The 27,870-nt window shown below is 43.4% G+C and overlaps 1 protein-coding gene across 7 annotated transcripts in view; it reads left to right on the forward strand.

Annotated features, from left to right (window-relative positions):
• Positions 1-27,870, forward strand: part of LOC110948477 (RNA binding protein fox-1 homolog 3-like) — a 550,111-nt gene that overhangs the window by 269,832 nt on the left and 252,409 nt on the right. For 4 of the 7 annotated variants that reach the window (XM_051941123.1, XM_051941117.1, XM_051941122.1 and 1 more), the window contains exon 10: positions 17,609-17,671. The exons of 1 other annotated variant lie outside the window; for it this stretch is intronic. The gene's annotated coding sequence lies outside the window, so the exon portion shown is untranslated. Of the gene's footprint in view, positions 1-17,162; positions 17,248-17,279; positions 17,451-17,608; positions 17,672-27,870 lie in introns of those variants that run through there. 2 more of the 7 variants (XM_051941120.1, XM_051941118.1) reach the window with 2 other exon arrangements.

A 27,870-nucleotide genomic window follows, 5' to 3' on the forward strand; every position in this document is an offset into this window, starting at 1 on the left:
TTCCATTTATCATCGCATTTGTCAAACTATGTCGTCTCGATGTATTTTTACCTCTTTTCTCACTCTCTCTGGTCGATAAAGTTTCCCGTGTTGGTGATTTGCAGCCGATAGGTAATCAGATTAAAGTGACTTTCCAACCTTTAATATTCAGGCTTTGAAATTGTCATTTCAGGCCAGCTGTCAGTGAGAAGAGAAGGGAAGGGAGGCAGCTCAAACAGTTCTCCCAGTTGTGTGTGTATGTGTGTGTGTGTGCGTGCGTGCTTGTGCATATTTGTGTGCGTTGTGATGGCGGCACCACTGCAGTATGTCAGGTAATGGAGAAAGTTGGTGCATAATAGGAGGAGGTGCTGTTTCTGTTTTTTTTTTTTTTAATTTCCTTAAATGATCAGTGAAGTTTTTGAGGTTGCAAACAAGGATTCTTCTGGTTGTTAATATAAAATGCCCATAATTAGTGATGCATGTGAAGCAGTGCAATACCATCCCTGTGGTATTTATTCGTAATGACTTTTGCATGATTTATTTTTCTCTTAAAGAACAGCTCAGCAGACAGTGCAGTCTTACTGAAAGTCTCCATTGCAACAGGAAAAACAGAATACGTAGTCGAAATGAAAGCCCATAAGCAAGCACTGGCGCAGTATATGAATGAAAATATGGAAGTTATAAAGCAGAACTAACAGCAAATCTTTGCTTTTGCATAGACTATCAGCTGTCTGGAGCAACCTTATCAGGCCTCAAAACCAGGTTGTTCCTTTGTGGGATCAAAGCCATCTCTGCTGCCAGCAAACCCCTTCTGACCTTAGATTTATAACATTATGTAAATCATAATGTACCCAGTAATGGTCATTTGAGTCACGACTTTAAAAATGTGTCTTCTAGTCAAAGTATGTCACAAAAGTTTCAAAGAATTTATGTAAGTGTCAGATCTGATTTAACCCTGTGAGCCCTGTGGAATTTGTGTCCAGATTCACATCCTTTCTGCTCATTTGGTAGTTCTGTTTTTATTGCAGCTTATTGAGTTAAACGACATGAACTGACCTTTCCAACAATGACAGCTTCTTGTCTGTGTGATAAAATGTGATTTAAAGAAAATATCTTAATTTGTATTTAGTTTAACCATAGTTACAGCCTATATACTAGTACGCCTGCGTGTCCGAATGTGCACCAGTTACTCTTGTTTGAATTACTCATGAACTCACTGTAAAGATATGTTAATATGTAGGCACGGAAATATCTATGAGATGCAACAATTGCATGTAACTATGTCAAAAAGGAGCAGAACTTTGTGCTTATGCTGGTTATTCAACATATGTGTGCATACTGAGATAAGGACATTCAGTAATTAAGTAATACATTTACTGATTTCTTCATCCATTTTCACTCATCTGTTTTTCGCTTGACTTTTAGTCCCTGTCATCTCATAGTGTAGAAGTACCCCATAATGTCAAAATAAACCTCAGAACTTACCCTTTCCTTGCTGTTTCTCTGTTCACACAGTAATCTATTAACATTGCATCCCTTTGTATACATATTAAAACACACACACACACACAAAAGTTGCTTTCATTGCCAGACTTTTGTCTGGTTTGCCAGCCTTGCAGATAGGCTTCTGTATGTGAACAATTTCGACAATAAAATAATATGTATTTCATTTAGGTACTAAGCACATATTTTCCCCATATTCTATTTCATACAATAGCCTCTTACAATAACTGTCTGATATTGCTAGATTCCAGGAAATCTCATGTACACAATTATAAAAAGACATTTCTACTGCCAGCATTTGTAGTGAGAAGCATAGAAAAAACATGATCTTTGTCTTCTTTTGTTGATATAAATGGCAGTATAAAAATCTATCTGTCTATCTCTCTGTCTGTCCGTCCGTCCGTCCGTCCGTCCGTCCGTCCGTCCGTCCGTCCGTCCGTCCTGTAGCACAAATGATACAAAAAGGCCAAGAACCTAAATTTGACATAAAGTACTTGTTCAGTCTTATTTTCTGCTTTGTGAATGTTCTTGTACGGCCGTCTTTGTTAAGATAGCATTGAACCTTGATGTGTTCGAGAAGTTAACTTTTGTATTTGATGAAAACTTTATATTATTTCTGATCTTTTTTGCTGAAACTTGAGCATGACATTGGCATTCAAATTTTGATATGATATTGAGCATACAAAAGTCTAAATATCTAGTGGTTTTATACTCTGTGTCGTTGAAAGGTTTCTGGGAAAAAGAGAAAAAAAAAGGCAACCTATAAGGCAGAAAATGACAGACAAGTCAGACCATTTTTCTATTCCTTTTAGATTCCTGTCTTCTGGCTTCAGCCACCCACAGTGCTAAATCAAGGGGCCAAGTCCGGCTCACTTCTGCTCTGTATTTGTGTGTGTATGATGGGGGAGCTGCGAAGTGCAACAGTCCCATGCCTGTCAGCAGTCCTACACTGCAAGCCTTGTCCAAAGGCCATGCCTGCACCACAGTTGCCTCCACACCGCTCTGCTCCCAAAACATCCACACTGCCCACCAAACAGAACCCAGAGAGCGAGCAAACAAACCTCAAAGTAATATTATACAACACATAAACATAGCGTATTTGCACAGGGGCATTCTGTTTACTGTAGATGTACTGTATATATATATAATACATTCTTATGGAACGCGTGAGCACACATACACCAGCGCACAGTCATCTCAGGAAGTACAGAGTAGGAGGACAGGCCCGCTATCTCATCTCCTTCCCTCTTCCTGTCACTGTGCGGTGGCGTGGAGGATTCAGGCCTTGTGTTTGGCACAAAGGCCTCCTACATGCCTTGAGGCCATCTCCTACAGGCCGGCTTTACCCAGCAGGTTCCCTCCCACCAGGATCCTGGTCTGAATCATTAACTCTTACCGAGGATTTTTCCACAGTGTCAGTCATTGACAGAGATAAACCTGGCTTGTGGATAACACAGAGGTCACTGTCGTTTTTTGTCAGAATTTTTCCTTGGTGTTACTGAGATTGGAATTCTTCTGCCAAGAAGTAGTCTTACTTTCTCAAGTTTGCTGCACTTTCTCAACAAGCAATCTGAATGACACTTTTTTTTCTACCTGCAATATAATCCAGTCACAAAACAGTAAATGCATTTTTCAAAATCAGAATGACTTTTACATCCTAAATAACATCAGTGGTTTAGGTAACCTTTATTAGGCAGATAGTAGTTCCACCATTTTTACAGAGTCCATTTCACTAAGATAGGAAACTGCTTCATTATGTAGTCCTTTCTTTCTTTTTTCATCTGGGCTTAAGAGTATTTTTTTTTAAATGAGGTTTTGGCTTCTGCCTCTCTGATTTTTTCCCCCACAACTAATGGGATTATTTCTTAGCCTGGTTCTGACCTCCAAACTACCATCCACATCTCTGCTTTTTTCAGTAATTGAAATAGGTCTCGTGTTGCACTCGTAGGCCTTTCTCACCACAGACATTCTCACTTTTCATGGTAAGAAAAAGCACATGTGCTATGGTTATTCAGATAAATGATCCTTAAAACCTTCACCATAGTTTCAACTAAACAGCAAAACATATCCAGAACAGAAAACATCAAATATGACAGTCACAAACAAAGTGGCAATTATTTGATTTGATTATTTCCATCCTCTGCCTCCCTTCCCTCTCCAAGAAATGTTGTTGATGAGCCAAACTCCAGTCTGCTCTGTCACCCCAGGAGACATTCATTTCAGCGTGATGACCTTCAAAGAAAAGCTGGTGACATGCCAAGATTAGCATAGTTAGAGGACAGTCGGTTTGTTGTGTGCGTGTTAGGGTTCAAGGGTAAGAAATTAACATCAGGAAAAATCATGAAAAATGTCATTTATATATTTTTGTCTTGTTCAGTAGAGTTGAAACAGACGGGGCATGGTATTGAATGCCGTCATTTTCTACATTTATTTGCGTTAATTGCCAAACACAGAACCAGGTTGCCAGATTTGAGGTATGCACCACCAGATAAACAGCATATGCTTATTTAAGCATTAAGCATCTCCAGATTCCCAACAACACCAATACAAGGATACATGTTGGAAGCAAGGCACCTCTTGGATGTCAAAATGAGTCTGGACAGAATCAATAAACATCAGCGTTATGATTGATGATGACCTAGAGCTCCATGCACTATTTCAGTTGTGATCCACTTATAGTACGGCACACATTAGCATGTCTTCGTTAACGAAGGTACAAAAACAAGGCAGGACTCTCGGGAGAGTGTTGTCTTTTTTTTTTTTTTTTCCATTGCACATGATTGGGCACGGTGGCGTCCTAGTAGCCCATTCCAGTCACCATCAACTAACTGCTGTACTCTGGGGCCTCAAGACCTGACTTAATCAGACCAGATATACATAAATAGAAGGCCAGCCATATGGTTCCACCATGACGGCTAGTTCCTCATTACATAGGTTTTTTAAAACTACTAGCGAACAGCTATCTTCAGTCCTCCTCTTCCTCAAGCAGAGTTTGATATAAATAATAAACAGCTGCATTGCGAGTGTACTGATGGCCTACTGTATAATATGTTCATATGTGCCGTGTACATGGTGCGACAGCCTCGGGCAATGCAGCCTTTACCATATGCACTGGCCCTGTAGGTCAGTGCGGTGCTGAATTCACAACATGTAATTTAGTCATACAAACTCTCCAGTTGTCAAGCAGGTTGGTGGAGGGTGAAAAAAAATGTATCGGCGCTGCTGGCTGTGGAGTTGGAGGGAGGGAAATCTATAAATGTTTGCAGTATATTGTGTCAGAAGCAGTGTAATTGTAGCCCATTAAATCAGCAGGGTGTCCGGTGGGCTAGCGGTGATGAAACACCGCTCTGCCACTGCCTCCACCATCCACAGCAGGGTCAGCAGGCTGGGGACCACCAAGATGATTTAAGGCCTGAGTCACTGGTTAATAGTTAATGAGAGTGAGTTGTTCAGAGCCTCTGGATGGTTTCCAAGTTCCGGCCAGATAAGGGGCAGCAGCCTTATAGCCACTCAGGGCAGCAATTGAGAGGCAACAGAGTCTAATCATTTTGTTAAGTAAAGGTTTCCTTCTCGTCATTCTTGGCAGACACCTATGCACGTAATAGGACGGAAAATAAACACAATGGACACACCTACACACTCTTACATGAATGCAACTCTGCCTCATCTCCTGCCTTGTCCCAGAACCAGATTTACAGCTGTTTCCGTCACCTCTGCAACTTGTTCCCCCTGAATTTTTTGTCCTGTTGTTCATCATTTTTCCATTTTTCAGGCCTGCACATGTCAAGCCATAATTCAGGATTGCCGGATAGCTTGTCATTCAGCCATTTCCCGGGGAAAAATAAAGGGCCTGTTTTTAAGGGGTGGGGATGAAACCAGAGACTTTTGCACACAGACACTTACAAGGTATGTCTATTGTGCCCCTCCATCCATAACTACAGCTGGGAGAAGTGATAAGTCATGAGAGAATCAAGGGCATGTTAGTCTGCTGAGAGAAAAAAAACAGACCTACAGTAGGAAGCCATTATTACCAGGTGTTTTGCTAATGCATAAAGTGGCTATTATCTGAGCTCGGCTGCCACACTTCTCCCTTTGGTTCCGAGGTGTTTATTGGTTTATTAGGATCCACGCTGACTTCACTGTACCAATTTAATGCAATGGAATTGAAATAGAGCAAGATATTAGTGTTGTCTGCAGGAGCAGAGAGAACCGTGTCACGTAGCCCGTTAATGTTGTTTCATTATGAGAGAGGATTTAAACGCCTGTGTGCCCTGCAGAGGTGACAGTGAATTATATCTGGACAAATTCAGACTTACCAGTGAGCAGTGATTGTGTGCATGTTTCAGTTCATCCCTCTTTACGTTCTGTATGCGTCTGTGCATATGGCATCATGCAACCAGTTTCGTGTGTCTGTACCTCGCTGGCTGTGAGAAAAGACAGAGATTGGGCGAGAGCTGTAGAGAGACTCTCCAGGGTTTAGAGAGAATGCTCATTAAGGCCTCCTATAGCACAGCCAGCTCATTCCTCACAGTCCCAGCGGCCGGCTCTACTACGCTCTGCTTCCTCACCACATCCTCTCCCCTCTCTTTATCTGCTCTCCTCTATTTCTGTATCCTTCTCCTTCTGTCTCCTTCTCTTTCGGTCTCCTTCCCCATCTGTGTCTCACCCGCTTCCTTTTCGCTCGGTCCTCCACCTGCCATTTGGAAGCTCAAATAGCAGATGTTTTGACTTTAAGTAGACGACTTGCATGGGTGTTGGGTACTTTTGCAAATTAGAAAATTTAGCAAATACAGTCTGGTTTAAATGAAACTTGAAACAGTTTGTTGTTGTCTTTACCTGTTATTTGCGTTCTTTTGCTTAATTGGGATATAGAAATCCCTCTGGGGTCACTTTTAGATGTTGACAACAACAAATAGCATCTGGATATAAATGATATGTTAGATTTTTTTTTTTTAATGTATAACTTTCACATCAGCTCACTCACACCTCGTGATGTATTCTTTTTTTTTTTTTTTTTTTGAATAGTGAAGGTGGAGGTGTTGAGCAAGTGGAGCTGTCACTGGTGAGCCTGTCTCTAAACCTCTGGAGGCTCGCTGCTTACAGGAACAGTTTTATATTTAACGCACCCGTTTTGAATCTTCCCTCCTCAGCTAGTTGTAGAATTAGGGGTGGAACGCCTTTGTTGCTGCCTCATTTCCTCAGGTTTGAAGTTAATGAGGTTACCGCATTATTGCAGAAATATCTCATACAGCAGTTTTAGGGAGAACACTGGTTACTTTATCTTTTTTTAGTTCATAAACAAATCCCCCGAGACCAAAACCAACAATTAGTTTGTCCTGCTATCTGATGCAGATTATGTCTTCATGCTATATATAGACAAAAACTAGTAAAATACACAAAACAGCAAAGCTTGCACTTTTAAATATCATATTGCTTAATTATAAACTTAGAAAGTGTATTTTATTCCGTAATTTTGGTCTGTACTCTGTGGAAAAAATTCAGGAAGTTAAGAAGTTATCTTCTAATAAAGATTTCTGTGACGCCATCATTTCATATGAAATCTGCTTGTTAATTCCAAACTTTGCTACTTGGCTGTGTGTGTTTTAAAGCAGCCCATTAGACTGGGTGTGTGCAGTCGGGCTGGGTGTATTTGCGTGCTCGTGTGTGCAGATGAGTGTTAGTGACGTTATCTGTCATGCAGACAGGCAGCCCGCTGTCGGCTTGATTACCGCTGGCCAGCCAAACGCTTGACCCTCAAGCGGTCGAGGCCCCGGCAGTGGCAGCGGTGGGAGCATTATCCACCTCCACCCCTGCCTGTGTATAATGGCCGCACCGTGTGATCGATGGCCTGTGTACCTGTGGAGCCCAGCAGCTACAGAGCCAGACACGTACACACCCATGCACGCAGACTTACACAACCGGCCGGCTTTCATAAAGGCCTGGAAACACACAGCGCTCCTCAGGAAACACCTCGAAGTCACACCCTGACACATGGATCCATTATACAGGCTTGACTAGATGTATGGTATATTCATCATCTTGTCCAAATACACTGCACTCTCAATGCTGCATTGCCTGAATGCTCACCTGTGTAACACTTGCCACAAGCATTGTTTGGCTTTTTTTTCTTTGTTAAATTGACAGAGTTTTTTGACAACAACATCATTGTGTAGAGATTATGAAAATAATTTCTGTACGATCACATTTTCCTGTTGGAGCGAAAATCACAGCTTAAGGCCTCAGTATGCAGGACTGACAAGATGTGTGGTGTACATTATTATTATATCTTGTACACATAATAGGGCCGCCACTAATGACTATTTTTACATTGATCAATCCATTTACTATTTTACAGATTAGTTGATTAAACTAAATAAGTAATTTGATTAACTGAAAGAGTAAAATGAGTTAAGGTTAGTTGTATTTTTGGCAAACTATATGCCATTGGACAGTATAACATGCCAAGAATTTACATATTAAAGTGCAAAACTGTAGGGATAAACTGGGGGGAAAAAAATCAAATAAAAAAAAATAACTTATTGTTGCAACTCCAAAATACTTTTCAGGTTTGTATTAAACACCTTAACAACGTGAAAAAGTCTGCATGTTAAACTAAATGTGTCGTGGACACAGTGCAGCAAATCCTTTTTCTCTTCATTATTTAATTGTTGTCTAACTTTAGGTAATAGCTCAAATTCTATGAAACTGCATCCCACTGCACAGCACAACTGTTGTCTTTAACTTATGGGTGTTTTGCAGAGTTTATGTGATTATACAATCAGGATTTTAGCAGTACAGAGCAGAAGCTTCAAAGTGACTGCTGATAAACATACAGTCCTAATGAACCGTGTTTCAGTACTATTTCATGCATGTTCAGTTGTCTGACAACAGAAACAGAAAGATATGTAAAGCTTTAAGCTTTAATGGAAATTCAGCTGAGTGTAAACACAGTTTGCATCAGCACAGAGAGCAGGAAAGAAGCAAACAGAGTGCCTTCATGCTGAATTCTGCAGTGGGCTGTTCTACATTTGTAAGCTTCAAAAACTTTACACAGTTTACAAACCGCCTTTATGTTCTGTGGTCATTTGAAATACCCCCATACATTCGAAGCCTTGGGACCTTGGAAATTTTTACACTGCTGCAGCTGCCATTTTCTGAAACTGTAGAACTGACTGCGGCTGAAAAACGACTTTAGCCAAAAACATCTGATGCCATATTGCAAGACTTATGCAGTGATACTGAAGAAAAACATTTTTTTTATAATGGCCCGAAGTAAAACAAAAATAGAATAATCATATGCCAGTTCAAGAATACTGACATCACGCCATCGATTATGCCAAGTGACCATAGCAGATTTAGCAAATAAGCTGCAAATGCTCTCCTGCAATGCAAAATTGCTCAAACATGAAATTGTTTGCTTACATAACAATTTTTCAGAATGTTCAGGGACATTTACATAGTCAGTCTGTATGTAACAACAGTTTTTTAGTTATTGAAGGTTCCTGATCCATTATTCACAGTATTAATAGAATACTGAACAGCTTCACCATAAAGTTGCTTTTAACTGCTGCTTTATGTTCCCCATTTTTGTGTCCGAAAGATCAAATTTCATTAAAACAGTAGATTTCATCATAAATACTGAATGCCTAAATGCTGAAAAGTCCAAACGAGATTTCATCCGTCTAACAGTTAATTAATTTTTCTTTGCTCTATAGAAATTTTTAACAGAGATTTTTCATATAAGCAGCAAGCATAATTTCTTAAACACACGCGCACACACACGCACACACACACACACACACACACACACACACGCACACACACACACACGCACACACACACACACACACACAAAAAGAACAAAGAAAAAACAAAACATATTTTTCTTTATTTTCAAGCACCCTTGTTAGACTGCTCTGCAACACAATTATGTCTGCATTTTATGGAAACAGCAAAAGAATAAAAGCTAGCCAGTTAAACACATAGAAATGTCTTCAGTCATGCTGCACACATTTTCTTTCCTTTAACTTGTTAGGCTGTCATTTATATTCCTCTCCTCATGGAATGGATTTTCGTGATGGTGCTTTATGCTTGATCACACCTCCATAAGTAGGATAGGAATCCTAGAAAGCTCTGGTGTTTTATATATATATATATATATATATATATATATATATGTATATATTCCCCACACACACCTGTGATCCCTGTACCGTCCTGTTCCTGTCCGTCTCCATAAACAAAATCCCTCCCGCTTGATCTTTTCAAAACTCTCCGTTTGTCCTTTGGAGAGCCAAGGTTACCATGTCCATCGCTCCCTCCCACTGCAGCAGAGATCTGTCAACAAACTTCTGAAGACTTTCTCACTTGGCAAACTTAAAGAGGAGCGGGGTTGTCCCAGGAGGTAATCAAGCTCCTTCTCCTGCAACCGGTATCTTTAAACAGAATAGATAAAGGAGGCGCGGGTCATGCAGGAGAGCTCAGGTACTCGGCAGGAAAAGTTCAGTGTATTGATGTGCTGCAAAGGGCTAGTGCTTCACAGAGAGAGGAGCCCGTCAGACCGCAGACTTGATACCTGCACAGGTAGCCCAAAGGGAGCTAGGTTAGTGCCCAGAGAAATTGACTTGCTGAAAAAGAGATTAATCCCTCTTTCTATCTTTTTTAAAACCCTCTTTCTCTCCTTTTTACCCACACAAACCCTTTTTCACTCCTCTCAACTTTTGTGGAAAAGAATTTAGGAAAAAAAACACACTTGGATAAATGACTGTCTTCTTCACTGGAGACTAATGATCCACTGGTGTCTTTCAGTCCTGGCCCTGAAAGTGGAGAAGAGCTTTGATGATGGAGGATTGCGCCTGACAGATAAAAGCTGGATTCCCCACCACCACCACCACACACACACCCACCCTCCTCAAATGCTCCCCATATCTCATACTACTTAGTTACGTGCTCCACTGTTATTGCTATGGTAACCCATTGTTATTTTATTTCATCTTTGCCACGAAAGTTCAAACTGAAGGCAGAGGAACCCGGCACAGATCGAGGTTGCTTCTCGCTCTGTATCTCTAAGTCTGCCTACTCTGTCTGCCTTTGTCTCCATTCAGCTCTTTTTCTGTCTGGATCCGTTCATCATACACAGGAATGTAACAGCATGTCATTGAACGACATCTTTTCGGTTGGCGCTCTCTGTGTGTTTCTGCAGTATGGGTTTCCTTTTGTTAGTCTTCCTGTTCAGGCCTTTGGATAAACACATGCGTTTTTATAACATATTTCTTTTATCAGACGTCGAGTGACACAATTATACAATGAAAGGTCACAGTATTGAGCGCTAGATGTATAAAACTCTGCAAAGCTCTCTCTGATCTTTGTATTCTCGGCACTGACTTCCTTACCTTCCTCTGCACTTGACTTTGTCTTTAATAAAAGTGTTGCCACTTTAAAGCTAGCTTTGTGCAAATTCAACTATTATTTAGTAAATTGCTGCTGTGAGCTATTAAAGGGTAAAATGAACCTGGACTTGGAGAGAAAATGTGGCTGTTTTCAAGCCCTTTCCTTCTCCTTCCCCACTCCTCACTTTTTCATCCCAGCACAATTTGATTTGACTTGATTTGATTTGAGCCCTGCCACTTTCAGTTTGAATAAGGTAACCAAGAGTTATTTGCTGGGAGAGACAAGGGCCTCACCGGACGGAAGGTTTGATGAATTTCCACACTGCTTAAAAATTCTAACTTTGCTTTATTCAAATGTAACACATGACTACAAAGACCCGATGTTTGATGAGGTGTATGAGATGTAAATGTCGAATGGAGCCTCTCCACTTATCTGCCCCGCCGAGAAAGGTGCCCAGCATCGTAATCATCTGATCTGAATGGATTCAAAGTGTGCTCCTTGATGTGAATGAGTGCTGCTCCATTGCTTTGACGGGGGAGCCGTACAGTAACATCCCCTGGGGGCTCCGTGGCGCAGATGGAGCCGGCTGGGAGATGTGTGCTGCAGCTTCTCAGGGTTCAGAGATGTAGAGTACAGTTTTTTTTTTTTCTGGGCATCCATTTTTTCCTCAAGGAGGTACACTTCCACACTCCACTACATTCATGCTAAATTTGTAACGGATTCTACCAGTGTCTCCTAAAAAATCTGCTTTGCCTGTATTCCCTTTTCCCACTAGATCTGTTTTAAGACAATGATTCCAGTTGAGATTTTTCTCTTTTTATCTTCTACTTACTCTTATTTTAACCTTTGCACTCCTTATTCAGCTTCAGGAAGTGTTTGCAATTCAGTCACTGCAAATGAATCCTCTCTTGTATGTATAGCGAGCCACTCTTGATGACAGTGTCAGCGAAATGTACGATGTAAATGTATTTAAATGTGAGACCTCCCATGTTCAATTGAATGCCTGCTAGGGAACCACATCATCTCCTTCCATTCACTATGTCTGTGCAGCCATCCTGCAGCATCAGTTAGGTCTGAGATCAGCAGGAATTTACACAAATCGTGATTAGCTGAATGGAAAAGCAAGTAAAATTATAAAAATGCCAGTGCTTCGATATGAACTATCAAACAGCAGATGTTGCCAATGCAGCAGATGTTTTTATATCAACAGCAGCAAGAGGATACATACAGTAGCTTTCTGCTTGTACAGTAACTAATGTGTGAGCTCATGGATAAGTGCATGTCTACCTCTGCGCGTGACCAAGTCTCTGCATCTGTCTGGGGGCAATCTAAGCTTAAAGACTTTGTGCATGTGTGCCTGAGAGAATGTGTGTGCAGGAGCATGCATAGGCTTGTATTTGTCACTGTGTATTTGCGTGTGAGCTCCAAACCAAGCTGCTCAGTGCCTGCCTGTCTCTTGTCCCCCCCCAGAGGGTCATTCAGCCCCTCTCTCAGCCTCTAATCCCGTCTGTCCGGGGGAGATAGAGGGGAGCGGACGGCCGCGGCACACCCGGGGCGCCACAAACACAATCACCAGCCTTTCACAGACACTTAACGGGGCTTTGCGCTTGTTCAACAAGGCAAAACGCGGCAGGAGGGATCAATTTAATACAAGGCCTGACTCAAATGGAAAGAGGGTAAATAAATAAGCAATGACAGCGAGGACTGTTGCACAATTTGTGTAGTGGCTGTCCACTTTCTCTCGGTTTCTCCTCTGATGCTCTTTCGCTGTAGCAGCCATATGATTCCATTTCCTCCTTCCGTGGCATATGGGGATGAGCTGAGGAAGAGCAACCCTGGCCCCTCTCTCATCAGGCTGTGTTATTTTAATAAATCACTTCTGCCATTGCTTGGTACATTAATTCCCCGGGCCCAGAGGGCTGTGTTGCCACTAGCAGCGATCTGCATGAGGCGCTAAATGATGTGGGGGATCCCCCGGTGAGAGAACAGAGGCTCTCTGAATCTTCCCTCCATCTCAGCCTTGTCGGTTTGGCTCTCACCCTGGGCTAGCCCGGCTCTCAGCAGACGACATAATCAGAAAAGAGCCAAGGCCTCATTGCGCTGCACATACCAATGAGATGCACATATAGCCAGGAGGGAAGTCACCTGACACCTCACTTTGCAGACACGATCCCTTGCATGGCCTCATTAAGCTTCCTCACTCTGGGGCTTCATCATACGATGCATCTATGAGGCAACTATATGCAGGTGTGCATATACTAAACAGACCTTCAGCGCATCCTCTCAGGGAGTTACTCTTTTTTGATGTAATCCAGTGACAACACGTTTCACAGCCGTTTAGCCTACGTCTTTCTTAACTTTTCATTTAGCAGAAACTTAACAAGTGAAATTCCATCACATTGCGTGCCAAGATGTCCGTAGCCTATGATCATCTCGGTACACAACATAGCCCTCGGAATGAGCCACAGGTCTGCAGGTGGCAGTATGCATAAACACCACATAGATGTGGGTGTTTTACATGGCTGCTTGATTGAATTCAGCACAGTGTGACTGCACAGAGGCAGGTGGTACGAATAGCAGCCGCCAAAGTGGTAACACTGGTGCTACTGCTGTTGATGGGTAATGAATGTATTTCTCCACTGGGGGTTACAAGATACCGCCATTTCCCTTCTAACATCTTGACACATCATTCAGCAGCTTGCAGCGTTCTTTTTTTCCTCCTTTCTTTATACATTATAACTCCTTAGACAGAGGTGAGGTTGCCATTGGTATGCACAGACAACACCAGCAGATTCACCACCCAGAATACCGCTGGGAGATTATACCCTTCCTGCTCCACACAGCAGGGATTCGGCCACCGTAAATAGAGCGCTTGGGAGTGTGTTGTGTGCCCGGAATGACAGAGCACTGCGGCGGCTGAACACGCCAGCCAGATGCCAAGCACAAACTCAAGGACTGCTGCAAATACAGTAATCTTTCATGCTTTCGGTTGTGGTTTTTACTTTTTCCTACTGGGACTCAGAAATCGCTGCACTGGAGATCCGTCTGGCTGATTGTCAGTGTGCAGCGGGCAACCATTGGGGCATGCAGGACTTGAGCTACAAACAAAATCTGTTGGACTTTAGAAAAGAAATATCACATGAGATGGCAGGAAGAAAATGACTTGGGTACAGATCTGTTCACGAGGGAACTCTGTTGTCTACACGTGTCATTTTTAAAGCTCCTCAGTCAAGACGAGAATGTGGCCTATCATAGACTTCAAAAGAGAAAATTGGTCCCATTTATTTGCTTTTTTCCCTCAAACATTAAATTAGTTTATTAATAAATAATTCATTGCATGTTTATATCAAATCTTCTAAGGGATGAGGCTCCAGTTGTAGCATTGGTTCGGCATGCAGATTGTATCATAAATGAAAAGCAGGAGTTTGTGTGAAGGCTTATGTAGAATCGGAGACAAAAACTGAATGACAGCTAGAGAGGTAATTTGAACAAGTATAATGACTTGCTGTTGCTATGGTGTGCAATGACACACAGTGGAAACACAGCACAGTGCACTATGAAATTCTAGATGAGAAGTATTTTGGCATGTTTTAACAACAAGCACAGCTACCGATTACATTATGAGTGTGTAATTAATGCAAGTGTATACCCAATTTTTTTTCAAGTCCAAGGTAAATTAAAACGTTTCACGGTCATCGTTTTCATCATCAAGCCTTACCAGCTTCTTTTTTTCTTTCTTTTTTTTTTTACACCTACCAATTTCCATTTGTCTTACGTGTGCATACCCTGACCCATTAAAACTGCATCTGTGCATTTGACTTAATATGGGCACGGAGGGCTGTCTTAATTAATAAGCAGGCATCCACCAAACTAATCTGCCTGTGTTGTGAAGTCTGTCCTTTCCATTAAGTGGGACTCACATTATCTCCTAATCAAATTAGTCACTTAATTGTGGCCCTCCCTTGATGGATCCCATGAAAAAAGGAGCACCGTGTTTGCTGGAGGGGGATGTGTGAAGATGGAACACGGCTGTTTCATTACGATATGAATTTTTTAATAACCAAAGCGTTCACTGTCATCTTCTTGCTTTGAACCTTGGCAAAGGGTGAAGTTGAATTTGACATTTTATCCACTCACACAGTTGAGTGTCTAGCTTGTGTGTTGGGGCTAAGTACCTAGCCCAAGGCCACTCCCCAATTGCCCAACAGGGGATTGACCCCTGTCATCCACTGATCACTAGTCTGCTTTCTTAATCACTCCCCCACATCGTCTGCTGCACTACCTGGTTATAGTCGATACATTAGTTTCTACATCCCTGATAGCACCGCTGTTCCCCGAGTCATGATTAAGAGGGGAGATGTTATGTGACCAAACACTCCACTCTGTCCATCCTTGGCTGTGCGGACTGGCTCTTGGGAGCTCACATTTTAAGGAGGAGTGAAGGCTACCCCTGCAGAGTTGCAGAGGTTTGCGGTGGCCAGCACCCACGAGGGGGAACCCCGGGTTCTGATGAATGGTGCCATGTGTGGTCGTTTGTCCCGCTGATTGAGTTTTATCCCCTGCCCTTTCACAGCAGCCAGACAATAAAGAGAGCCACATCCAAGCGTGACAGGTTAACCTAACAGTAATAGAATACTCTTAATAGTCTGGCCTGAGCCAAAGTCGGTGGCCGGGACGACCAAATAGCCAGGGTTTCTTGGTAGTGAGAGCGCAAGAGGGGGGTGCGGCACCAGCTCTCACTGTTGTTGTCAGACAGCGGCAAGGACAAAGAGGGCAGCTTGATGGCTTAATGGGTGGTTTGATGGCTTCATAGGATGAAATTGAAGTTGGTGAGGGCAACCAAACAGATGAAATGGGGCAGAGGGGGTATTATACAAAACGGAAATTAGCCATATATAAGCATGACGTCAGCCAACTGTGTCACTTATACATTTTATAGGAATCCTTGAGCTTCTACATGCTGGCATTGTCTTACTCTGCCTCTCGTTCATATGGAGAATGATTTATACTGGATGCTGTGACACTGTGGCGATGCCTATACAGTAGGTAGAAAATAAACACAATCAAACTGAGCAAACTGTCAAAAGAGATTTAGATGATGTTGTCATGACGTTGACATGAACGTGCCTGTTTTCTGGCAGATAATCCTCACAAAGAGAATCCTCGGGGCTACATGCACCCGCGCAGGCAACACTTCTGACTGTATTTGTTTCTGTAGCACCTCCGCTCGCAGTTTGTCATGTCTGACTTGGGCTTTAATTAGGCCTGCGAATTGCAGTGGTAGCAGCAGGGCTGGGAGCCCTCTGTCCACAGCTCAGCCGTCCTCCACGGCGTCTCCTCGGAGGACCTCTCTGCTCTGTGTGGTTAAGATAATAGAGGCTCGCTCAGAAGATGTTAATTGAGGGGAGATAAAGTGCAGTCGTGGCTGGAGGGATGCAATGTGTGGGGGTGGAGGGGAAGGAGGGAGGGCTACCTGATTAGAGGCTGAGGTGTTTGACTTACAGCTCTTCGTTTGATGATGATATATGTACTGCAAGATTCTCAAGAAGGCAGACAGAACATACAGCAGCATCAAAACTCCGACATAAAAGACGGTTATTAAAGTTTCTCCTGAGTAATTTGTGTTCGGCACTGTACTGTGCCATGCTGCGCCATGCCACACTAGCCTCCCAAGACCCGATAAGGTCAGAGGGATTAATATATTTTACCTCTCAGTAGCTCTCCACGGTGCTGCCGGGTTGTGGATTTGAGAGGCAGGTATTTGGGTGGCTGAGAACGGTCTGGCAGCCACGCAAGCAGGCAAACTCCACTCGGGCTGAGAAGGTTGAAGCAGAGACGGAGGTGATCTGACCAAAACAGCTGAAGTGACAGAAGCTACATTAATAGTGGCATATGTCTGGAGCTCAGAGAAACTGAAAGAGAGCGAAAACAGACCCTCCACCAGCCCAAGAGAGGATGGAGGGAATGAGGAAGAGGAGGGGAGGACGAAAAAAGCAGAAAACAGTGCCAGCAGCCTCTATAATTGCCTCAATGCCACTGGGATTGCTTTCATTCAATTGAAGCATTCTCTTTCTCTGTACATTGGAGGTGGAGATGGAGGTGGAGATGGAAGAGGGAGGGAGGGAGGGAGGGAGCAAGAGAGGTTGGGCCGGGTGGCGTAGGCGGGCGGGAGATCCGATGGTGCCCTCCCTCTTTCAGTAACATGCAGCGATGAGGGCGATAGCTCCCCTGTAGCGGCTGAATCTCTGGCATCAGTGTGAACAACAGAGAGAGAGAGACAGTGAGAGAGAGAGAGACAGAGAGAGAGAGAGAGAGAGAGAGAGAGAGAGAGAGAGAGAGCACAGTGCTGTGGAAGAATGAGGTAGCGATAAGGAGGTAGGTGGACCGCAGATCAGACCTGTCAGATGTGATTGTGCGCCCAAGTGCAACCCCGCATGTGAGCGTGTGTGTTTTTATATTTCCCAAAGACAACCTACCTCCCCACCCCCCTTCATAACAACACACAAGCACACTAGCGCTGGCCAAACACACGCACACCGCTCGAGGAATCCTTCATTTCTTTATTTGGGCTCCTGTTGGTGCGTGCATTAGATGCTCGGCTCCCTCCTCCTCCTCCCTCTTCTTCTTCTCCTCCTCCTCCTTCTTGTCCTGCTCTTCTCTCCTCCTCCTCTCCCTTCTCGCTTGCCGCTCTCACAGCCTAGTTTTCTTTTTTTTTCCCCTCTTCAATCTTGTGCAGGTTGTATCTGACGGAGGGACCGGTGCCGCGCTCCCATCCCCGCGCTCCTTCAACAACAACACTGTGAGTATTCTCATGCTAATTTGGCTTCTCCAGCCTCCCCAGCATCGGTTTGTCTATTTCTCCCCCTCTTTCTTTTTTGTGTTCTTTGCCTCTTTTATGTTTTCATCCGACGCGCCAAACGCGACAGCAACGCGGGAAGGGTAGAAAAGAAGTGTAGACAAAAAGGAATGAGAGAGCGTGCACAGAAATAGAGAGAGGAGAGGGAAAGGGAAGAGGGGAGGGGAAAAAGAGACAAGGAGGGAAAGAGATTTCTGCTACCGCTGCCGCTGCGAGCAACCCGTTCTGCTTTCGGAGGTGTTTCTCTTGGAGGATGGTGGAATTGCTGAAGGGATGTAGGGGGCGGGTCTTGGTTTTGTGAGTAGATAGTTGTGTGAGAATGATAGGGGATGTTGTTGACAAGCAGAGAGTGGCTCATCAGACAGCCGGGCAGTTGGAACCAAGGTTTTCTCTGTTGACTAAACTTCTGATTCATCCATCACTTTCCATATTTACACACACACAGATGCACCTCTCTCCTCTCCTTCTCCTTTTCCTATTCGCTGGCATTGCTCTTTATTTTGGAATGAGGAGTTTTATATCACATAGTCATTTCTCATGATGATGTGAGATGTGTCATCCGTGCAGATGGGAGATGAATCGTAGATGGATGTTTCTCTCGGTGCATTTCATTGCCAAGATGAGCTGAGCGTATGTGTGTATCATTCATAATATGCACTCACAGCACTGTAGTTTTAATGACAACAGTAGTAGCTGCACAGATGAGATTTTTTCATTCAACATTTGTGCCCACCTCTCAGCATGTGTCAATAACTGTGACTGTGTTTCAGTATGGGAATTTGTGAATTATGCATTTGCAAGCCAGGAAACATACTACTAAAAAAGATGTGCATAATCGCAGTCAACTTCTTGTGCGTGCACATTAGTGAGTACACCATGTGAATATACATATATATAGATGTACAAGTATATTTTGAGTGTGTGGAGGTCAGTAAGTCAGTGTCCAGTCCTACATGCTGCCCTTGGATCAAAGGGCCATGTTTAGTCCGCCCACGGCATGTGTCTGAGCCATATGAAGAGTGGGTGTACTCTGGGGCTGAGATGGATCAGCCCTGTGCCCTCACTGCAACACCATGGCTAATGGGCACTCGGGTCAGCAGGGGTTAGACACGCATCCGGTTGTACTGATATGTCACAGAGACCAAAACCTCTCTCAGGCCTTCACCAGGAGTCACAAAAACACAAATCTTTGCAAGAGAAAAACCATACTGGGCCAACAAAACGCTCACAACACACTTGGGCAGATTCATTTGGCAGCGTAAAAGGGATTGATCTGAGCGTGGCAATTAGGCAAATTTCAGAACTAAGCATCTGGCGAGGCGAGAACGCTTCGCCTGGCAGAGGATTACCATTTTAGTTCCATTTTCAGACGACGCAGCCCAGAATGTGTTATTTCACAGCACTCCAGCAGCACTGCGGCTCAGGCAAAACCGACACATGAGGGATCTTTGTGCAGCATTTTTGTTGTGTATGTTGATTTCCATGACCTCCTAAGTTAAAGTAGTGCTTTGATTAATGATGATTAGGTTTAATATGTGTGTTCGTAGCCGTGGCGGCCGACCTCCCTTTTCCCGGCCTTTATGAAAATGAATTGTCAGAGTAAAATGCCTGGGATGATAGCAGCCTCCCGATGAGCTTGCTTTCTAAAGTAGGCTGATATAAATGAGAACCATTCCCCCAATTACGGAAGATTAGGTTACCCTCCACCAATCTGAATCCTTAAATCCCTTCTGTTTTTACAGCTCTGTCTGACGAATGTAATTCAGCCTCGAGACCTGGGCAGAATAGCAATAAAAGAAGGTAGAAACTTTAGCTGTGAAACTAAGGCAGTAAAAATATCCATTGGGAGAGAGCTAAAGCACATGATAATTGACACTGCGCTGTGTTGCAGTTGGCTGTAATTAACTGTGTAACAGAGGTTGTCAGTTGGAAAGAGAGAAAGCCCAGACTATCTTAGTGCATTTAACACACTTGAAAGTGCAACATTTATCGTGTCTTTCCAGCTTTCACCGAGGGTGCGTTTCAGGTTAGCGTGGGCTCTCGACTGTATTTATCCAGATCTTTTACTACAGGCCCAGTCAGACATTATCCACCGCTTCCTTTATCCTTTGTACCACAGTTTGAACACATGAAAAATCAAAAGGAGTCATTGTTTCTGGGGCGAGCGCAAAAAAGCTTATCATCTATTTTTAGTGCGCTTTTCCTCATTGTTGCCTGGGCCACGATTCATGCTTGCGTCTAGCGGTTGTGTGCCATAAACTATGTTGTGCTTCGCAGCCAGGCGCTGGCTGGTGACAACTCTCACCCACACATTAGTGATCTATGAGCCATATACCACAGACCCCCTGCTGCCTCGCCAGCCGCTTTCAAATGCACAGGACCACAGCAGTGTCATTCTCCCTGTGTGATAGCACCCATATGCGCAGAGAGCACCCGTATTAACGTAATGTGCCAAACCTTTATTTCTCATCACTTATCAGAACCCGCTACATGCTGTACCGAAAAGGAGGAAAAAAGCTCATAAAGATAAAAATCACATTTCACTAGAGGGTGCTTGTGTGACAGTGATATATGCTGTGAGCATCCTGCCACCTCATTGAGATGGGAGTGAGTTCTGGGTGGGTAAATCAATTTGTGCAAAGGCCGTTGGCGCTAGTATTGGTTTCGTGATATGATCTTTGTTGTCCATTTTTAGAGGTCAGCGTGAGCGCAACGACAAGGGCAAAAGAACCTGACCGCTTTCTCTCTTGTTTCGAGGCTGGTAAACGATCTCCCCCAAGAGGATTGTGGGTAAAGTCAGTCTTAATCAAAAAGGTATACTTTTTAAAAAAAATGTTTACACACTATGGATTCTCTATTAAGAAAGTACGTTCATCCATTACCACACGCATCTTGATAGAGTGTCCAGAGCCAGAGGCGAGCTCTGTCTGTGCATTAATCGCTGTAATTACTCAGCGTTGCTGACAGTGATTCTGCAGGTGCGTCTGACTCCATAGACCAGTAGAGGACTGGGGGCGGGTGGTGGTGGACCAGTCGATAGGTGAACCTGACTCCACCTGATGTTAGAGATCTCTGGTCAGGAGGAAATGAAAAGAAGGCTTCAGGAAGTGTCAGTAAGTCAGGCAGTCCTCCCATATCATGTCATGAGGTATGACATTGTGTGTTGTACCATAAAAAAACATAATCTGGAGATTGCTTTCGGAGTTTATGCAGCTATAAACTACACAGCTTTCACACTTGCTGTTCAATCCTTTGATGAACATGAAGTGTATGTGAATAAACTAGAATAAGTAGGTGTCAGGCATTCACGTTAAAATAATAATAATAATAAAAAAACACAAGTAAGTCAAAGTTTCTTTTCATCTAATTCACCATGGAAGACGTCACTGAATCGGCCGCACTCTTTGACTGACTTGTGATCTCTGGGAAGTGCAGTGCAAAATCACCACAGCAACGACTGCTTAGCAACAAAGATGTTGCCATCATAAAAACGGAGAAAAAAACTAAGAAAAAACAACAACAAAAAGGAGAACGCAGAATAATCATTTGATTGAGTGTGTTATAATATCATTTTGACGCATTTGTTTTATGGCAAGAACTGCTGCGACGCTGGCTGTACAGATGTTCAGTGTGAGAGATGCCCGTAAAGAAAAGGAGACAAGTGGTCAAATCAAAGCTGTCAAGTCAGGGAAATAAAAGCGGAGGAGGGAGAGCTGAACACGCTCCAGCTCTGAGGGCTCTGTATTGTCTGCACAAGGGCAGCAAAGTTACTCTTTGTTTTACGCTTCTGTAATGTGTCGTATAACGTTGTCATTGTGCCAGTTAATCAGAACGGCATTGTTGGTCATAATAAGTGAATGGAGTTTAATAGGTGAATGTCTGCCACATCCCTTGTTATCTTCCAGTGACTTTCACTTTCTTGTACTGCCTGCAGCAAGTAATCATTGGAAAAAATATGACTCAGAGACACCGTTTTTAATTAAGGACAGTTTTAGCATCATAAGAAGAGAAAGGGGGACATTTGGATATGTTGAAAGAGTGTTCTTGTGCACACACATATGCGTGCGGAGCCATTTTCTTTGGGTTTGGTTTTCTCATTAATCACAGCAGAACCATGTCTGATACCAGCGTAGAGGAGAGGAAAACCAGGCTGGAACGACAGAGTCGAATATTTGAACATCTCAGTGCTGATGTGTGCAAAGCAGAGTGTGTGTCTGCAGGGGAGGCTTTGAAATTTCATCCACTCCATCCCTTTTAACTCGGCAGAGGGGATGTGTGTCTCGCTCTAGTTGGCCAATGGCTGTTAGGAAGCTCCTGAACATCCCCACCGCCACCTCCACCACCACCCCTCCAACCATTCATACACACACACTCCTCACTATCTTCCTCCTCCTCTCGTCTCCCACCCCCTCTTCCACTCCACAGACCTGCATTGTGTCAGATAGTTTAATGTGAAATTGCTTTTCTTTCAAATTTCCCCCTGGAAACGCAGGTCGTCGCAAAATGTTACATCTCATAATGGTGTGTTATTGTTGTTCTTTCATACGAGTCCTTGGCTTCTGAGCAAAGGATTTTTCAGCGCAGAGCTGAGGTCACACTCGGCTATTTTTCTTTCTGCTTCTGCCACCTCTCCTGTCTTGCCATCTCGGATTCTGTACCGAGCTCTTCCTCTGCTGCGCCCATGGTAACCCCACTGAAAAATTTATCACCACCTCACTCTATGATTACGCTATGCATTAGCAGGGCTTAAATTTAATTTGTTGGCGGGCCCTCACGGCAGTGCTACGGGCCTGGCCTATCAGAGACACTTTGTAAAGGCCCTGGAAGAGCCTCCCGGGGTGATCCTATCAGTCAGACACACTGTCAGCAGACACACTCAGTTAGTCAGCATTGAGTCAGAAATGTGGCCCAGCCAAGCCACACGCCACCGTTGGCTGCTCCGCTGGGCCGCTGCTGTGGGCATCAAGCTCCCCCGCCTGCCAATCAAAGCTCCAGCAAGGATGCTGACCTTTGTTCCCCTGCTGAAATGAATGCTCTTCAACAGGTGATCTAACCGACATCCTCGCCTCGACACTCTGAAGTTTAAATATAGCATAGTTTTCTCTTTTTTGTGTTCCGCCCTCCCTTCACATTAGCCTGTTACAGCACTGCTGTGTGTTTATGTCAGTAACTCTGTAGGATGTACTCACATTATTTTTAGACTTTATTCAGTACAGTGTCAATCCTCTGACAATTGCCTCAATAATAATCACCTGTCCTAAAGCGGCTATTACTGTCTTCCACTCCTGTGATTTACATTAATGCCTGGTGGTTAATGTCATGTTTCTTTATTGAGAGTATGTTGAACATTAAATTCAAGGTGCTACCTCTGCAGCCGTATGCAGCATGATTATGGTCCCTTTTTGCCTTCCCTTATTTTCACTTTCACATTTTCAACCTCACACACGACGATCAAAATAGATTGATCTGAGGCCACTTAATGCTGCTTTTATCACCGCTGCTGAATGAGAAGGTCAATTTTCAAGGCAGTTCGTGGGGGGATATGTTTAAACCAGCTAGTTACTTAGAGAACCAAAAGGGCCTCATGCTTCCTACGGCTCTAATTGGGATCCATTTTCATTTTCATATGGTTTTAAATGTCAAGAACAGAGCACACGCAAAGTGTTTTGAATTTGCTCAGGAAGGCCTCAGTCCCTGGGTCAGACAGGTTGAAAGCATATTGGTTTATTATGAAAAGAAGACATAGTGTAACAGGGCGCTCTGTAGCGTTGTGGAGTTTTACCAATGGAAAAAAAAATGAAAGGATGATGTACTGCTTCTGACCTCATCCGTGGCCTGCTGGGAACATGATGTCAAAAGTTGCCAGCGCCTTTCTTCATTTGACAGAAACAAATCCTTAGGAAGGAGTCCTCCCTCCCTGTGTGGAGGCTTGTGTTTCCTCTCACAGTGCAAAGATATGCAAGTTCAGTGGGCTGGAGACTCCCCGTTCTCCAGATTTATGAATGGGGATGCGCGTTTCATAGTTTATAGACTGCTTGACCACAAAGTTGGTAAGACAGTGACACGGCAGAAAGAGGTAATACTGGAAATGTGGTGATGTAGAGCCTGTATACAGGGCATGTAGTAGTGGTTGCGCCTGGTGTAATTTATCACTTCTCTGTGTTGCACTTATAAGCTAAAAGAAAAGCATATACATTTTGATTATTTTATTGTGCAATATTTTTGTGCTCCAAAATGAATGTTTTCAAGGAATGCATAATTGGTGATACCTTTCTGTCACACATTTAAGAAAATTCCAAATAAGGTGAATTTGGCAAAAATGTCTTTTTGATGTCATAAGAAATGTAATTCCTCGGAAAGATACCGCATTTTTGTGCATAATTTTAAACAAACCTTAAACATAGCCACGTCAGCTCAGGAAACACATACTTGTGTCATCCTGGAGGGCAGTTACAAAATGTATCCCTTGATATCCAAGCAGCTGAAATGGTAGATTCCTCTATTTTGGACTCTTGTTCTCGTCTCTCAAAGGTCAGAAGTGTCAAATGGTTTGCAACTGGTCAACCGCACGGATTCATGTCAAAGTTGACCTCCATGTGGAAGCAATATGAAGCAAAGCTGGCAAACCCACTGACATTGCAGCATTTTTCCAATGAAAATTAATTATAATGTAGTCTAAAACAGAGCTGTTTTGTATAGTGGTGTGACTAAGCCCTTAGCCCAGAAAACGGTTCTGCCTGCTGCACCTACAGCACGCTCAGTATATGTGACTTTGAATAGCTGTTAGGACAATACATTAATGAAATTCCCTGGAGCCTCGATTTTGTATCTGTGGTTCAAATGCAATTTTTCTTCCTGTAACAACGCATAATCCCTTGTCCAAGCAGGCCTGTATTTCTACCTTAAACATCCCCTTCATTCCTTCATTTAATAAATGACACCCAGAGGACAAAATGGGGACAAGTCCCTGCTGACACCTGTGAAATATAGACTGATAATGCTCCTGCCACTAGCTTAATGCCGGTCCCTTCCACCTCCTTGTGTCTGACAGGCCGGCCCGATGCATGTATCATAATGAGTGGATCTCTGTGCCGTCAATTAGGAGCACCTTAAACACATGGCTGAACTTCTTTGAATCCCAAGAATAAAGAAAGAGATGTGGGATCTCTACTGGCTCGTGGGAGTGAGCGTTATTTCTCCTTCGAGTGCACATAGCATCCCCTTAGTATTAGCTATTCCTGCCAGACGATTACAAGCAGCAGCATCTATTGCTGCTTCATTTTGTGTATGTCTGCGCAGTGAATATGCGGCGGTGGTCCCAAGGGCGGTGTGACGGAGAGGAGCAAACCACGCTCCCCCCTCTTACAGGAAAACTCAGTCATTGTTTGCATGGCTCACTTTGAATGATTTAATTACTTGCTTTAGACTTGAGCAATTATAGCTGAGCAGCACATATGTTAATTATATCTGACCTCACATTTTTGCTGCTCTGTTAATTGTTCGCTTAGATGACATTCTGAGATGACTGTCATTGCTGCCTGCGTATCGGGCAATTCATCGAAAGACAGCAAAATAACTGTGTGACAGATTTTGGTCGGTGGAAAAGTTTAAGCTGCAACTCTCAGTTCCAGATGGAGGGGTCACGGTATGTAGGCATCATGACTTGTCTTTTTAACCCCCCTTGTCTGTGTTTGTTGCCAAAGAGGTTACATAAACCTCCTCTCTATCTCTACAAACAATCACTGCAATGCTTTTCACAAGTGAAGCTAAAGATGCAGGGCTCTTAGTGCCAGCTTTGTTTGGATGTAAAACCTGCTTCCTGTTGTTCATGAGATAATGAGTTTTGTTTTTCTCTTGCCATTATTGCCCAGGAAACATTTAAACCCACTAATGTCCCAGTTCAGAGCTCACACTGTCTTCTAATGCATATTCGGCTTCCCTTACGGATGTCCTAGGCTCTAAAAACCCATTAAAAACCCAAAGACAAACTGCTACCTGAACTAATACATCATGTTAAATGACACATGTATTGCAATTTTTGTGAACATGGTTTTATCACACAGCTTATTATCACATTTAATGGGGACGGTTTTCACTTTTGCCATTACTGCACACTGTGGTTTAATTCTCCTGACAGCGAGGAGGTAGAACAGAAGTTAAGGCAGCATGGAAGGCAGATACATACAGCGAGCTCTTCAAATTCATTTTGTCTTGCAATATGACTGCAGCTGCGTGACTGTGGCCTTATGAAGTAATGACAGGAGAAATGAAAAATACATGTGCTGCTCAACTCGATTATATTTGTTAATATCTCTGCATGCTCTTTCTAATGGACTGTGCTTTTGTTTGGCACCTTAAGTGAGCAGACATCTTTTGTTTCACTTCACCAGACCGGAGTTGGAATTGGGAGAATAGTATGAATCTCTTGCTTTATTTAGGGAAGAAAAAGTTGTTTCCTATGATATTGGTACTTGTGATTTTTAGGTACATCTTTTGCAATGTAAGTGATGTTAGTGTTAATATAGTTGTTTCTATATATTGAAAATCAGTGGCTACTTCAGTGAATCATTTCTGATTTTCACTGACCAACTGCAAGCTCATAGCCTAGCCACGCTAGACCCATGTTCTGAAGGCACAAGGGTCTAGGGAAGCTCGACAGGGAGGGAGGCGGGCTAAAAGGTTGTCTATCAAATCCCTCTGCAGCAATTGGGTAGGTATGCAACCAATCAACGCAACGAATAGGCTGACGTAGTTCCGAGAGCACCGGCGGATTGTGACTAAGTCCGATTAGCTTCCCAACCAGCGGAGCCAACTGGTATATTAAGGATTTGCCATATCCCGTCGGCATAAGTCCAAATACGTCTTTCTTTTCAATGAAACACTTCAGTGCCGTCCTTTGTTTATCTTTCAAGTTGAATTGAGCTTCAAATCTTTAAGGGCTGTGGCCAAAGCCGAGTCGAAAGATAACTGTTTATTGTGTGCCGGTTGTTTCTGTCAGAATCGTCGCACCTCTGTCGTCACTTCGTTACGCCCGCCTTCTGACTCTACGTTTCATGGTGATTGGTCCGGCCAGTTTTAGGAGAATCCAGCCTCGAGCCTTATGGAGGGTAACTAGACCCACCCTGGCAGAGAATTAAATTCGTTGCCATGGGTTGTCTAGCGCGGCTAGGCTAGCAAGCTCAAGTTTAGCTTGGCAAGTGATGGGTTAAGTGGTCATAGAGCGGATTTCAAATAATAGAAACATTTGACTGAGTGAACCAAAAGTGACTGTTGGGTCACACAAAATAAACAGTTTCCAGCCATTACAGTTAATTGTTTTTCCAGTGTTTCCTCCTGGGGGCCTACCACGCCTGGAGTTGATTCTGGTCCACTGATGGGGGTGCTGGCCCGTGGATGGCCCTGGCCCGGGTGCCTTGAGAGCTTCACACCTTCGTGTGGAGCCTCTTGTCTGCCTGGGCTGGGGTGGTCCTTGTGTTGGCTCCCCTGCAGTCATGGTCCATGACTCCTCTCGGTGTGCGTGGCCCCCAAAGGTAGCTTCTTCCTCACCTCGGATTTCGGTGCCCAGCCATGTCTCCTCTATACCTCTTACGGACAGATGGTGTATGTGGGTGTGTGTATGTTGGTATGTTTGTGTGTGTGGGTATGTATGTCTGTTCGTATGTCTACGTATGAGTGTGAAGGTATATGTGATTGTGTATCTGTGTGTATATTTGTGGGGGGTGGGAGGTTTCGGGTTTCTCACAGTGTTTTATATTGTGTTGTTCTTGTTTTTATCCTCTGTGAGGCACTTTGTGTTACTATATTGTATGAAAAGTGCCATATAAAAAAAAGTTGATTTGATTTAATTAGCAGTGAAGCCACAGCCTGACTGAGTTTTAATCAGATTTCGGATTCACAGAAAAACCATGTGTTATATATTGTGAGATACCTATGTTTTTATGGCCTAGTTATTTTCATTGACTTTAAAATGCATCATGTGACTCCACATTCTTACACTTTACACATAATAAGAGCCACGAGAGGGAGCATGAAGTGCAAGGCTTTTCATCTAGGATGACTGGGATTTTCGTAATATGTGGGATCACTGTTTTGCAACGCATTCACTCACTGTTGCAGTTTGCTTTTGTTTATGCTACAAAAAT

This window comes from Acanthochromis polyacanthus, chromosome 21, assembly GCF_021347895.1.
Source record: "Acanthochromis polyacanthus isolate Apoly-LR-REF ecotype Palm Island chromosome 21, KAUST_Apoly_ChrSc, whole genome shotgun sequence".
Taxonomy (NCBI): domain Eukaryota; kingdom Metazoa; phylum Chordata; class Actinopteri; family Pomacentridae; genus Acanthochromis; species Acanthochromis polyacanthus.